Raw genomic sequence first — 15,644 nt, 5'->3', positions numbered from 1 at the left:
AAATTTCATCCTGCTACTTAGAATAAACATGAAGACTGGAAAGAGGGGTCTGTAGGTAAGAGCACTTACTGCTCTTCAGAAGGACCTGAGTTTGGTTCCTAGAACTCACATTGTGGCTTATAACTCTCTGAAGCTCCAATTCCAATAGCTATGTTTGGTTTTTGTGGGCACCGGTCACATATGTGGTGCATATACATGCATGTAGGTGAGACACTCATAGACATAAAATAAAAATGAATAAGTCCTCTTAAAAACATAAGAAGGAGAAAGAAGAGGAGAAGAAGGAAGAAGAATGACCTAGGAAGAAGAGTAGGAAGAAAATGAAGAAGATAAAGATGATGAAGATGATGATGATGAGAGGCAAAAGGAGGAGGAAGGAAGGAAGGAGAGAAGGAAGGAAGGAAGGTAGGAAGAAAGGACTAATATTAATACAAGCCAAGTTTCCAGCCTCCCTTGCATCTCACTAGACTGACTTCTTTCTGGGTGATCTTCTACTCATTCCACAAGTCCTGCATGCTTAGCCTGGATGTGAGGCTGATGAGAACATTCCAAGTTCTCTGAGACAGATTTGGACTTGTGTCAGTTCCTCAGACTGAGCTTACACATAACTGCTTCACCTGTGTATCATTAGCACAACCCAGAATGGGAAGTCCAGGCTGTAGCCCCAGAAAAACCCCCGTTTCAACTGTAACCTTTAATTTTATCAACTCTATTACCTGTACTTGAAACTGTCTGTTAGCTTGTTTTCATATGAGATTAAGATTTAAATGAGCAGACCCATGGAAAACAGGTTGCCTTCTTCAAAGGGAGTGGCACCATCCAGTTTACTAAATAGGAAACAAACATTGTGAACAAATGAGAATCTTCTTTTTGCCTTACTGTGTTGTGTTGGAGACTTAGGCTCCTGCTTTCAGCCTCAGGTTTCTTCCATCTCACGTTTCAGACTGGAGCTAACCATCTCCCTCCTGGATCTCCCAGCATCCTGACTGTGGATACCAAAACTTTCTAACCCATGTAGTCACAAAGTTTAATTTATTACAATTAAGTCATATAAATATATAATTAGTACACAAATATGTTCTTATATAAACACATATAGGGGCCATGTATACACAAGGGCATGCACACACAAATGGGCATGTGCACACACATGCACTCATACACACTGATGGTTTTGCTTCTCTGGAGTTTTTACTGATATGAAAACCCATCTTTCACACACACACACACACACACACACACACACACACACACACACACTGGCATGCACACACATATACTCACATGCATGTATAAATACATAGGCATGCACATACACACACACGGGCATGCACATAAACACACATACATGGGCATACACACATGCATGCATACAGAGGTGTGCACACATACATGCATGCATACACATGTAGGTATGCACACACATACAAATGTACACACACCCACATGAGCATGCACATACACATGTACACACACAGGCATGCACATCCACAAACATGCACACACACACACACACACACACACTTGGATTTTCTTCCCTAGAGCATCTTTACTGATTTGAAGACCCATCTTCACCCTCTGGTTTTCGCACTCTATAGATTTCATGCCTTGACTTTTCTCAAACTCCCCAGCACCACCCTTGTGTATGCACACAGAGTCCCATCCCTGTTGCCTCTCTCTGAAGACAGTGAGTTCATGCCTTTGCCTCTAGTAGGAGTCAAGACACTGAAAATGGCCAAATGGAAAATCTTTTCGACTTTATAGGTTAAAGAACCTCTGCTGAAGTCCTTTCCTCACCCTGCCCCTTGCCTCATGTTGCCAAAGCATCCATAGAGAAAGACTAAGTAAACCTGTGAGTCTGTAGGATGATGTAACTATAATCCAACGTTTGAAGAGAAGTGGGAGGAATGAAGATCATTTGTTCACCCCAGTCTCTGACTTTATCCACTCTTTCTTTTCCCTCTGTGTCTTCTGGGCCTTCCCTTGAAAAGCCACTTTAACCAAGTTGTCTCTGCCACATCATGAGTAAGGACTCACTCTGTTCATATGCTGCTGTGAGCCATGCCTGGCCTCGTGCATGTTCACTGTGCCCTTGGAGCTCTCTTCTCTATTGGCTCACTACTCCATTGTCTATGTACATATTTGTATTCTTTCTAGACTGTAAATTTCACAGGCAGTAGCTAGGTTTGCCTGATTGTCATTTTATATCCAGTACCCACATCTCTGGGCATGGACTGCATAATAATTCTTACAGGTATTCCTTCTGCTGCGTGATTTTATGAAGTCACCAGTGTGGTGATTCTGAACTTCTAGCTATTCTTCCATTGGAAAAGTCATGCTGACAGACTCACAAGGGAAGAATTTTCCTAAATAGGGCCTGACTTAGCATTGGATGAGAGTGATTTTAGCTAATAAGCTTAAATAATAACCTATAGCCCAAGCTCTGATATCAATGGTTCACAGCTTTTATGTACATCGAATCATCTGGAAAGGTTTTGGGAATTATATATATCTAGATTTTTAGCTGCACAGCACGTCATTTAATCATTCCGGCATAAGGCCTACACTGGGACTTTCACAGTGACCCCATTTTTAGATTCCTAGAGCAGCTACAACTGACATACACTGGGTGGTTTAAAATAACAAATTTATTCACTCCATTCTGGCAGTCAGATGCCTGAAGTTAAGTGATTGACTTGGTTACACACTCTCTGCAGGCAACAAAACAGAATGCCCCCTTGCCTCCATGTTCTAGAACATGGTATCCCTTGGCTTATATAGTACATCCTCCCAATCTCTCTTCTGCTTCTTTGTTGGCAGCATCCTCTGTATGCCTGGTCTCCTCTGAATGTCTCTTAAAGGGATCATCAAGAGACATAGAACCTCTTGGAAATTTCAGGAAGATTATATTTGAAGAACTTAATGACACACAGCAGTTTTTCCTAAGTTCACAGTTGTGGATTCTAGGAATTCAGTCATGAATCTAACTTTGGAGACACCACCATTCTCCAAAATATACCAGACACTTCCAATGTGTAGCTGCTCCACCAAGTAATATACAAAGAATTACAAGTGATCTGGACACTCCTGTGCCCAAGGTTGGGTGGGAATTGATCACTATTTTTGCTTGGTACCTATGAAAGGTGAAGTAGGGCTTATTAATGGGTGATGAAAAAAATGCTTTTCTCAACCTCTTGGTTTTTCTTATCTACTGCTTCCCTCTCTACCTTGTCGCTTATCAGCCATTTTTTCTGACCTCCCTGGCAGCTTTTTACCATTCTCATTCTCTTCCCCTCTCCTCTCCAGGCACCTGCTGAGATTTGCAGCTCCCCTGACCTCAACTGGTGCTTCTAAACTCTCATAAAATTGTCTCCAATTTGGTGCTTCTATTTGAGTCCACTGTTAAATTATTTTATTAGTGAGACTAAGAACCCTATGAAGGGGGTCCCAGTTTCCCTCGTATCAATGGGGAACTGCAAATAGACAAATTAACATTAACATTATCTATAATATTGCTGTGTGTTCTTCCAGACACAACTATGCTCTTAGGTTCAAGCAAAACTATCAAGAGATGGATACTTCTTTTTTTTCTCATGGTTGTAAGATGTTTTATTATAGAAAGGAGAGAGCAGAGATAGGAAAGTAGGGGCCAGCCATCTCCATGTGGTCATGCCAGCCACAGGGAGAGAGGGGGAGAGGAGGAGGAGGAGAAAGTAAAGAAGAGAAGAAGCTAAGAGGGAAAAGAGAGAAGGGGAAGAGAAGAGGAGAGAAGAAGAGAAGAGAAGAGAAGAGAAGAGAAGAGAAGAGAAGAGAAGAGAAGAGAAGAGAAGAGAAGAGAAGAGAAGAGAAGAGAGTGGGTACTTCTTATAATGAATTCCATTTTCAGAACAGTGGATAGCAGAAAGCAGAATGCATCCTTACATATCTGAAAGTATGGCTGCCAATCACTGAGCCTAAACCTGCCCCATCCAAGGCAGAGAGAAGAATGAAAGTGTGCAAATCTCATGAAGCAAGGGCCATTTTGTGCACCTGCTCGTGTTTAACTTCCAAAAGTCATTGTACTTAGCACTCAGCAGAAATAAGCCTGGAAAGTAGCTGAGATGGCTGCATTCCATAAGGAGGCCATGGGGTGGGGGTGGGGTACTCTGCTGCCTTGTGAGTGTTTTCTCTGCCATCTCTCTGATGCCAAACATCGTTAGGACTTTCAATAGTTGTGGTACAAACAGTTCTTTTGTGATGGCTCTTCAACAGCCTCCTTGAAGGAACACATCTAGTCCTTATTTAAAACACGATGTGAATTTAAAAGAAGTGGATGCTTGTGGGTTTTTGTTTACCTGATTTTTTAAGAAACAAAAAGGGAAAATAAACTAACAGATGTTGCTATTTGTTTGTTTGTTTATTTATTTATTTATTTATTTATTTATTTATTTATAATGAAGGGTGTGGAAGACTGTGGGATGCTGTTTGAAATACTGTGGAGAGAGAGCTCATTAATGCATCCTGCCTTCTGGAATGGGGGCTAATATGCCCTTCCTGCTGGCACCAGCTCTTCTCTGCTGTTTTGTTGGGGGAAAAGATAGAAAGAAAACACCCTTTCTGTTCCTTCTGACTCCATCAGCTTATTCCCATTCTCGTCTCCAAACAAGAAGTGCAGAGTCCTTTCTGCTGAGTTAGGACTTTTGACAATTTGTTAAAAAAAAAAAAAAAAAAGATTTCTTTCTCTTCTCCCCACCCCACCTAATTTGGATGATGTGGGGAGCAGTCTTGGTAGACTAATTCAGGTAATTTTTCAGGTTATCACTGAAATAAGAATTACCAAAGATGTGCAGAATCTGCTAGTAATTCTCATAAATGCAAATGTGGCCTTTATTCAGCTTAATGTGAATAACCTCGCCTGGGAACAACAGGAGACACAATTACAATGCAGTCACAGTTCCAAAAATTTATTCTTTCTTCCAACTAATATGACATTCTTTTAAAGAGAGAGAGAAAGAGAAAAGAACAGGACAGAAAAGAAAGAAAAGAAAGAAAAAGGAGGTAAGTGGTTTTGGCTTTAGATACCAACACAAAAAATGCTAATTTGGTCTGGGTTTTATTTTATTTTAAAAAGTCTGTTCTTGTGCAAGTATTGTCAGAACAAAGTAGTAATAAAGAAGTTTTATGCCTGCATTGCCTTCATTATGGCGGGGTTTAACAGCAGTGGAGCATGGGTCAGCCAACGTTAAGAATGACAGTGGGTGTTATTCTCTACCAAAAAATGAATAAAATAGCCGTGTTTATTGCCCATCATATTTCAATGATTTTATGCCATCATCTGGGAGATGGAATAGATGACACTGTGGCAGGCATGCATGTAAATAAATTAAGCATTAAGAACCAGTAAGTTGTAATCATCGTTCTTTGAGAACACACTAAATAGTTGTAATCAGCGAAATGGACGAGAAATTGCATTCAATTGCAGATCCAGTTAGCAACACACACTAGCAAAACAAGGCTGGGGTGAGAGAGGACATCTGAGGGGAGAAAAATGCCTTCTGGGTGTGCTATAAGCTCTAGAATCACACCAAGCAGATGACGGATGGGTCACTTTGCCTTCCTAAGTGAAAGTATCAAGTATTGATGAGCACACAAAGTAAGGGAACTCTTTGTCACTATATTACCATTTCCTGCATGAAAATCTTCAAGTCTGTTAGGCAGGAGGACCATGGCAAATGCAAAACCCTTGTCTCATAATATCTCTCAGAATGGGCAATTTAATTATTGAAAAGATCCCTTTAAATATTAAGATTAATTGGGGTGCCAGGCATGGCAATATATTGTTGCAATTCCAACACAAAAGCAAAGGCAGGAGGATCTAGAGTTTTGGGCCAGCCTACGCTATACAGAAAATTCCAGGTCATTCTGGGCAAGAAAGTAAGACTGCTTTAAACCATATAAAGAGACAAAAGATTTATTGGAATAAAAGTGAAGGGGACTGTTAAATAGGTAAGGTTTTTTTCAAATGTGGGATTTCCCCATCCCTGTCCTCTTTCTTTTAGAAAGAAAATGGTAACTGTGGGTGGGGGATATTTAATTGTTTTTCTTGAATTAATGTTTGGCTGTTAATTTTGTAATTTTTTAAAAAAGTATGCATCCTACTTTGTTTGATTTTCAATTTAATAGGAGTAAAATTTTCTGTCCTAGAAAGACCCTATAGAGGAAAAAACCACTTCATTTCTTTGATCTTATAGACTTTATTTCTGATGTACATGAACAAATATATTTATGGAGACATTTCAATGCAGAGGTGACAACCAGAGTTTCATTTGTCACCATACTCTGATTCAGTGACCTTGGCCATTTACTGATAGCCTACAGATTAAGTTTCTTTACCTGTGAAAGCTCCTTTCTCATTACACAAATAAAAGCAAACCAAAATTTATGTATGTCTTATAAACCCTTAACAAATACTTGCACAACTAACAGATGTTAGACATTTCAGTGTGACAGTCCAGCCATGAAGTGGGTGTGTTGTTCCTGGCACACTGCAGGCTGGCACACGGCTTGTGTTGACTGGGTTTCTGCTGCATGCCAGGTGCTCTAATGAACGTTTTGTGTATGTCACTCTTTTCATTCCTTCCAATAATGGATCTCACATGATTGCAGGCTGCAGTGAGACCAAATGAAGCTCATGGAGCAGGTAACCAGCTCAGAGGCCATCTGCCAAACTGGAATTTGAATCCAACTCTTCTAATCTAAGTGAGGGCTTCTCTCCCTCAAATATGAGCTCGAACAAGTGTACCAGCCAAGGCAGGGGGTCTGGACTGAAGCTATGCAGTAAAAGCCTTGTCTGTGACTACATTGTTATCATTTACAAAATAATTACCTTGGAATCTTTTAGACCCATTCTAGCAACCTGATAGAATAGCTCAAAAGAATCTGTTTTAGATCATGGTGGGTGGATTTAGAGATTACAACAATTCAATGGCCCTTCTCCATCTTTCATCTCTCACCTAACTTCAGGCTACATCGTAGTCACATGCTATTTTTTCTCTGACTAGTGGCCATAGACCTGGTAGAACTTTCCTTCAAGTAACTTCACAACAGAAACAAAGTCTTGTCCCAAAGGAAATCCACCAAATTCAGTCTTATTCAGTAATTAAGATCATTTGTTCTGCCAAGCAGTGGTGGCACATGCCTTTAATCCCAGCACTTGGGAGGCAGAGACAGGTGGATTTCTGAGTTCAAGGCCAGCCTGGTCTACAGAGTGAGTTCCAGGACAGCCAGGACTATACAGAGAAACCTTGTCTCAATATATATATATATATATATATATATATATAATTTGTTCTTTCCAGATCCCATCACTCTTAACCCGAGTAGCTAGATTATACCAAGAGTTGAGTGCATACTCACACGTGAAACAAATGTCACCTAATGGATGACTCTGTCATCACTCTTAACCTTCTGTACCTTTTCCAAGCTGTATAAGCCCTCATCTTCACTTAACATTTATGTACTTACATTGTCTTTTGCCAATAATGTTTTCTTAACAAGAATAAGAGAAGTTTTATTTCCCATCTTTTAGCGTATGGTCATAGCCTCCTTTCCTAGAAGAGCTATCTGGCCATAGTAATATGTTCAGTAGATGTTTTTTTAGAATGAATGAATAGGAGATACAAAGTGCTTAATGCAAAAGTATAAAGAATAACTATTTAGGTAGTGCTGGTTTAAAAACATACCATTAGCTAGCCCATTGGTGGGATTTTATTGGACGTTGTCAAGAGTTATTGGAGATAGTTTCCTGTAGTTTTCCTCCTATGTATCTGCCCAGATGATATGAAAACATATACAAAAACTTGCCCAAGAATGGTTACATCACTTTTATTCATAATGTCCCCAGTCTTCAAGGAGCTAGAATATCCTGTGATAAATGAGTAGATAAACTGTGGCACAACCAAATAAAGGAATAACATTCAGTGAGGAGATGAGCTACTTAGCTATGAAAAGAAATGGCCAAGTCTGTTTGAGGTACACTGTTAAGTGAAAGAAGCCAATTTAAGAAAATTATATACCGTGCAGTTCCCAATATATGATATTTTGGAATAAGCCATCAATTAAAGAGAAACAAATGAGAGCTCAGCAGGAACTTGGAGGATAAAGATGAGAAGGTTGTTTAGATGATGCCTAGGTAACTGTTATGGATATCATCATCATGTGAGGTACCATAATTCCGTATATGAGGCTATGCATGTATCAAAAGCCACTGAATTTTACAGCACAAAGAGTGACTTTTAATGAATGCAAACAGAAGTCAATCATTTAGAGTGTCTGAGAATTCTAGGATGGAGTGCAGGATGTGATAACCTAACCATGCCCCAAATGTAAGAAATAGCCTTGCTGAATGATGTAAGGTTTGAGGAAGTGCTCACCAAAATGAGTTACAACAAGTGAAGTCTATAAAATTAGAGGCCAAAGAAACAGCATATAAGTGTATAAAGTTGGATCCCATGGGGATGTAGGTTAAAATTCTGGAGCTATTATTACCCTTGTGTGTTGAAATTAAGTAAATAGATGGTGGATGGGGGGGGTCTGATTTCCCTCCTGTTGGGCTGGGGATTACATAAAAGGAGACTAGGATAATTGATGGCACTATAGACTAGAATTTAAGAATTTGAGTTCAGGATGAACTCAAGTTCAATTTCACACGTTTATGCAAATGTCTATGAGTGAAACAATCTATAGATATGTGGATAGCTGAGAAATATGTAAATCAAGACACTCATTTATATTTATCTCCTAGATCTTTGATGAGAAGGCTGACAGGCAATAGCATCGCATCAAAATAAACACACAGCACTCAAATCTTGGTTTCGGGTAGCATCCTCTAGTAAAAAGAAACAAGACACTGTCTTAATGTTTTCATTTTTTGCTAAAACAACTTAAAAAAGAATTCAGCAAGGGCTGAGTCAGTGCTGTGAAGAGCCTGGAGGCCTGCCCGTGCTGGACCTCTGTTGTCTCTCTTGCTTCATCTCCTCGGGAGCTGAGGTGTGAATCGAAAGTCACGAAGTGGTCCAAACTGCAAACACTGCACACTGGTTCAGTGGAAGCTGCCTTGTTGGTAAAGCACACCAGTACGGTTGGGCTACTGGGCCAGATGCAGAACCCTTGAAATCTTAGCACCTGCAAAGTTAGAGGAGGATGATCAGGAGCTTAAAGTCAGCCTGAGCTAGAAGAGACTGTCAAAATCTGCAAGCTTCCAAGACTAGTTAGATGAAGATCAAAGACATTTGTACTTACCTGGAAGGGGAAATATCATAATCACAAAGGTGATTTCTCCAGAGCAAGGTTTCACTCCGTGTGTTCTGACCCCAAATTCGAGGAAACTTGACTGCATAATTTGTGATGGGGGAACTATCCCCTGGATAAAAAACAAAAACAAAACAAGAAAAAGAAAAAATCAAAGAAGCGTGTCTAGGGCTAAACACAGTGATTCCCCTAAATCTATTTCAAAATGCAATGAACAATATCAAAGTACAAACACAGCTACAATTTATTTGTTTGCTTAATTTTAAATTTTATTGTAATCTCAGCATCTGGAAGGCATAGGCAGGAGTCTTGCCAAAAGGTCAAAGCTACTCATTCTGTGCTACAGAATGAGACACTGTCTCAAAAACCAAAACCAAAACCAAAATAATCAGGATGTATAGCCTCAGCACCACTCAGGAAACAAGAAGCAGGGGAATCAGAGTCAGTGTGAGTTACATTATTAAGATACTAACTAAAAAAGAAAGAAAGAAAGAAAGAAAGAAAGAAAGAAAGAAAGAAAGAAAGAAAGAAAGAAAGAAAGAAAGAAAGGGAGGAAGGAAGGAAGGAAGGAAGGTAGATAGACAGACAGACAGACAGAAAGAGAGAGAGAAAGAAAGAAAGAAGAAAATAATTCATAAATAATATAAATATGCTCCTTATACTTTTGAGAGCTGGGGAGCCACATCCACCATGTGCAGATGTCTGGTCAGAGAGACTCTCTGCTTCCATATTGGTATCTTGCTCCTGTGTTCTCACAGGGCAGAAGAAGAAATGGCAAGAGGGTTTTCTCATCAACCTCCAGCTTTTCTAAAGGGTGATAAACCCGAGACTCCAATTATGAATCTACAGCCAAGAAGAACTAAAGGAGTTGTAATAATGATCAAATGATTTGGTAACTCAGAGAGAATCTATGAACAAGAAAGTAACATCTGATTAAAAAAAAAAACCTGGAAATTGGTACAGGCTCCAGGTAGGTAATTATGAGTCAACATTGACTTATTATTCATAACAATAGCACAAGATTATGCTTATAAAGTAAACTGAGTTCATAGCATATGGTTTTAGAGTCCATCTTTGTAGAATATTCTCATTTTGTAAATCTAAAAATAAAACTGAGCTACCAAGAAAAAATTATTGAAGACTGAATCTCTGTCTAAAGAGCTCATTAAATAAAGGTGCAATAAATAAAAATAACAGAAGTAAAGAGGAAGACTGAGCAGTCAGGGGTTAGAATTTGGGTTGGGTAAATTAATGGTTTTATCTACCTTCCCAAATCTATTTACCCAATCCATATTGAGGGCATATCTGTTACTGAGTCATTTCATAAAAAATGAGGACATACTGGTGAACCAAAAAATGGTATAGTCTACTCCCCCCCCCAGGGGATTGGCTGAGTATGAAAGTATCGCCAAAGTAACTAGGTAAAGAAATGTAGAACTCCTTCAGTGGTTGGTGTTTTGAAGCAGAGTGCGCACTACATGCACACACTGGAGGAACACTTGAGTCTCTCATAGTGATGCTAAGAAAGGCATGCAGGACCAAGTCAAACCTCAGTGTTAATGCTGGAGCCTCTGTGAGAGAGCAGAGGGCACCAGAGCTGCTCTCTTCACACAGGAGTCATTGGCAGTATCTCAGGCTTGTTGGTCTGTTGTTGGCCTGAGCATATTGGCTACTTTTCAAACAACTTACCTTCTATGGAGTTTTGATTATTGTGGTCTTGTAGACAGCTGGTTCTCAAGGGTGAGAACAGGTGAGATTTGAGCAAGGTTTCAAGACTTGCTCAAAGCCTGGCTTTCCGATAAGTCTCTCTCCCTGTTCCAAGTGAGAGATATTACTTTTTTATATTTGCTTTCAGGACTCTACAATTTAACTTTCTATTTATTTCCCCCCAAGTCTTTTCTTCCACTAATGATTTCTCCTTTGATAAAGTAATATTTGCTTTTATTTTTGAGAAATAAAAAGAATATCCTATGGCTATATTCCTCGCATTTGGTGCATGTGCAAAACGTCTGCTCGATTCCATTGTTAAGAATAAAAGGCTTTTAACCTCTTCCTTTTGCTCATTATGTAAATTCTATTTTTCAGCTTTTTTCTGCCCCCTCCTACCTTAATGTTCACTTGTCTTGCCTTTATTTTTCTGAGTATGTTTTTTCTTTTGTCTTCCCCCTAAGACAGATATTATTGTGCATATTCATTTGGGATTTCTGGAGAATATATTAAATCCATTCATGTATTTACCTTTATACCTATTTTGAATATAGTAAAGGACAGGGAAATAAAAGGAGCAGGCTGGGTCTCCTACATAATGGCAGGGAGCTTCCCGGAATGGCAGGCTCTTCTGAGCATTAAGTGGTAATCTGGTTGCATTGTGAGAGATAGCCCAGGGTGCAACATTCTAATCTTTTCTGAGTAACAACAGCCCAAGTATATTAATTATAGCTTAGGAAATCAACACACTCTTCCAACACATAGGCACGATTTTCCAACAGACACAATGAGACCACGCAAGCACAGAAATAAAATAATCCCCCTGTAGCCGCTGCTGAGCTGCTGACCTTTGCCCTCATTTCCATTCCCATTTTATGTTTTATGCAGGAGTAACTAAGCAGGTGAATGTCACAGAATTGGTTGTGATTATCTTTAGTTTAAACAACAGGGCCTGTCCAAGATAAATGCACATGTGGGATAGATTTTAACCCTGAGAGCCGGGCGTCTTTCTCACTGCACTCCATTGCCTCTGCACTGTCCCACAAATGGCTTCTGAATGTATGTACTGGGTACACCATCACATTAAACAGGGATGAACAGACTTCAAAGGTTCGGCGCTAAGATGCATCTGGACTCTTAGACTCAGACTTGAAAGCGAGCTCCCATTAAGTGATCCATGAAGTCATGTTGGAGATACCTAATATCATTGTCAGGTTTCTTTGAATAGCTTTTAAATGAGACAAATTGAATGCAGGATTCAAAGCTTCCACGTTATTCCCTCTAAACTGGGGCTCTGAAAGAGACAAATGATTGAAAATTTTATCAAAATTGAATATTAAAAACTGTACCTCTATCTATCCCTATGGATAGTTGTGTACCAAGCTATGTCTATTTAATTATTAAATAAGGAAATATGTGTAAGTTATTGTTTGGGGCCCATTAAAGCAATGCTATTTATCAATTATTGTTTTTATTTGTTGAATATGCCATCAGTTATTCATTCAGCAAACATATGTTTGGCTTCTATGACATTGGAGTACCATATGAACAGATAAGCTCACAAAGATAATTGTCACAGCCAAACTGTGAGCTGAAATGTGAGCTAATCATAGGTGTGCTACCGTCCAGCGGTAACCATAGGGAAGGGTTTTCTGGAAATACGGAATCAGGAGAAAACTGGCTAGCCATAAATATTCTTACCCACGTGGAAGGCACCTTAAAAATTAGACAGCACTCAAGAGGTATGGTCACCCAGCCATCTTGCATTTTATCATCTCTTTGTTACAAGCCAACAGGTAGAATAGGTGAGGCAAAACCCCTCCCCCAAGTTCGTCAGCATGCCGGCCCAATCAGTGGCTTCTTTGGTCTCTGGAGGTGGGACTTCCAATGTAACTGGAACCAGGAGTAAGGTGTTGCAAATAGCAGGAGGTGGACAGAGAGGTGTGGTTATGAGAGGCAGGCAGGGTCTGAAGAATTGGCCCTCAAGCCAGGAGGGTTACATAGGTGAATGTTTTCATTTGACTCAGGTAGTCCCCATTATTTGTGCATAGTATTCAGTGAAAACATCATCATTGTGTTGAACTATGGGGTTTTGAAACTCATGTATTCTTGCCACATAACCTTATCTTTCTTGACAAATTGAGTCATTAGATGTACATTTGGTAACCTGGATGATATGAATTATCATTAATAACGTTCACTATGAAGATCCCATGTAGAAGCCAGTAGTACTTTCATATAAGAGATGAGAAATAAAGTTCAGTGGCTAAAAGGTATATCAAGTTCCCAAAGTGGACAGGCAGAAGCACAATAGACCAAAGGCTCATGTCTATAAATAGCTTATGCTCCAAGTGCCATACTTAAGGGCTCCACCCAAGAACAAAAATGATATTCTATGATATTTACATTTCTTCCTGTGAAGTTCAGATGTGTTTGTTTCTCATAAAAATGCACACTTATTGGGAGTGAATCCTAAAATGCATTTCACAAGGAATTTCAAGATATCGATGGGACTTTCCTCAGTAGTTGAATAATTTAATGAAACATTAACTTGGATAAGACTCAGTTTGTGTGACATTGCTGGGTTTTTGGCCATAGTTGTATGTTACAGCATAAAAGCCACACCAGGGGAGAGCAGAGAGGCAAGTAGCATAGGATAGTTGCTACATTTGTGGCATGACTAAGAAGTACCTAGTATTGATATATGCACTGATTTGTGGGAAGGGCAAATGAGCTGCCTAGATGACTTATGAACTATGTGAAAAATAAGATCAAATGATTGATGGCAGGGTGGTCTAGGATAAAACCATGCTAAAGGATCTCTGAAAATAGCATGAACAATATGGCTTTGATAACACCAGAAGATCAAGGAATACACCATCTCTAAAATGATGCTCTGTGACTAAGACTTAACCATGCTTTTTCCATCATTCATACAATCACAGGTAAGTCATTTGGACTCTCTTTATATCATATCTATATTAAAAGCTTAGTATTATTAATCACCATGAACCTTCCAAAATCCTTACTGATTTATGTATAAGGAAGTATTCATTAGGAAGGTTAGAGAAATGTAAACCTGATACCAGATTCTTTCTAGTTGCCCACTAAAGCTTTTCTAGAAGTACCTCTTCCTACATGATCTCAAAATGGAACTTGTCTACATTTATATGAGAACCCAGTCTATGGTATTTAGTAGTAAATGCATTTCCCTGCTAAACTGGCATTGCTATTTTTAAGATCTTCAAAGTGAAATGTAAATGAATGGATGTTGCTGGGCATATCCATGATAACAACCAGATAGAGATGATATTTTGAAAAGAGTCCTTGGGGCATTTTGTCTTAGAGATTCTTGGGATGTGTCTCTGTCAGGCCTTCTTTTCCTAGGGACATACTCAGCTCCTAGTTCATACTCATTCCTAGTTTATACTCAGGGATATACTACAAGCCTTTTGTAGTGTAGAGAGATGTAAGGGAATAGTGGATCCTAAATGCTTGTGTAAACAAAAGAGTCGGGATAGCATTGGCAATGCCAAAGACATCCTCTCTGAGACATCGTTTCTCGAAGTAGATGACCCTAAAAATGGTAAAATATTCTGTAGTTCAAGTGGTAAGGTACCTCTAGAAAACATGGACTAGAATCTTGGCTGTGTTGTTTGCTCAATATGATGCTTGGAAATTAGTAAAACCTCATACTCAGATCTCTCATCCACAAGCCACTTGTAAGACAAAATATCTACTCTGCATACATAATCAGGCTTTTGCTGATTGAAATAAGGACATGATTTTTCTTTATTTGTACAATCACAAGAAAAATTATTTGGATTTTTCTAGGTTCTCAGTTCTTCATATAATCTTTATATTAAAAGTTTACTTTAGGAAATCACCAAGATTTCTAACCCTAAAGCTACAGAACTGTACATAAGAAATGCAGTTGAAATATTTAAAAAAATGTATACCTGGTTGCCCTATGGGTTACATTGTCTTTATTTGTATGAAACTCCATACTATGGCCACAAGTGTGCACATCTCAAGACTCTCAGGGGTGTTTGAAATATCAGATTGGACTCAACATTGTGTATAAATACTGGGGAACTACTGGAATCAATTGATAGCTGAGACAACTACTAATGTGCAGGTAAAGAATATGACATGATTTGCAGGGCAAGGATATGTTGGGCTATAGAAAAGAAGGGTATTGTAATATTTCATTGCCCTTCTCAGACCAGTGTAACATCTAAGAAAAATTGTTTCCTAGATTTTTCCATTTCATAGTGTTAGACTGTGCTGTGTATGGGAAACAGCAGAAAGCAAAAACTATGGAGAAGAATAGAATATTGTGTTTCCTATTCTGAATGTCATCACCCTTAATAGCCATCTTTACCCAAGAAAGGAAATCACAAACTTCTGAAACACTCCACCTAGGACTGTGTGGCCAGCAGGTATTTGCCTCAGTAAAGGTCATTGCTAAGAATCTGCTCTCTTCTTGAAGTAAATAGCTGACCTTTCCTGCCCTAATCACCAGTAAGGACATACAGTGCTTCATGTTCTGATCTGCAGGTAGTGAAAGGCTGGAGAATTGTAGAATGTATAATGTATAACTTTTACCTAAAAGCAGGCATGGAAAATCTCTGCCACAAGCAAAAAGA

At 39.1% G+C, this 15,644-nt stretch overlaps 1 pseudogene; it reads left to right on the top strand.

Annotated features, from left to right (window-relative positions):
• Nucleotides 1–9,271: 9,271 nt before the first annotated feature.
• On the top strand, nt 9,272–9,402 carry LOC116076640 (annotated as a pseudogene).
• The last annotated feature ends 6,242 nt before the right edge of the window (nt 9,403–15,644 follow it).

Source organism: Mastomys coucha, unplaced genomic scaffold (assembly GCF_008632895.1).
Source record: "Mastomys coucha isolate ucsf_1 unplaced genomic scaffold, UCSF_Mcou_1 pScaffold4, whole genome shotgun sequence".
NCBI classification, from domain to species: Eukaryota; Metazoa; Chordata; class Mammalia; order Rodentia; family Muridae; genus Mastomys; species Mastomys coucha.
Note: the sequence above shows the minus strand (reverse complement) of the source record. Positions and strands in the feature narration are given on the sequence as shown.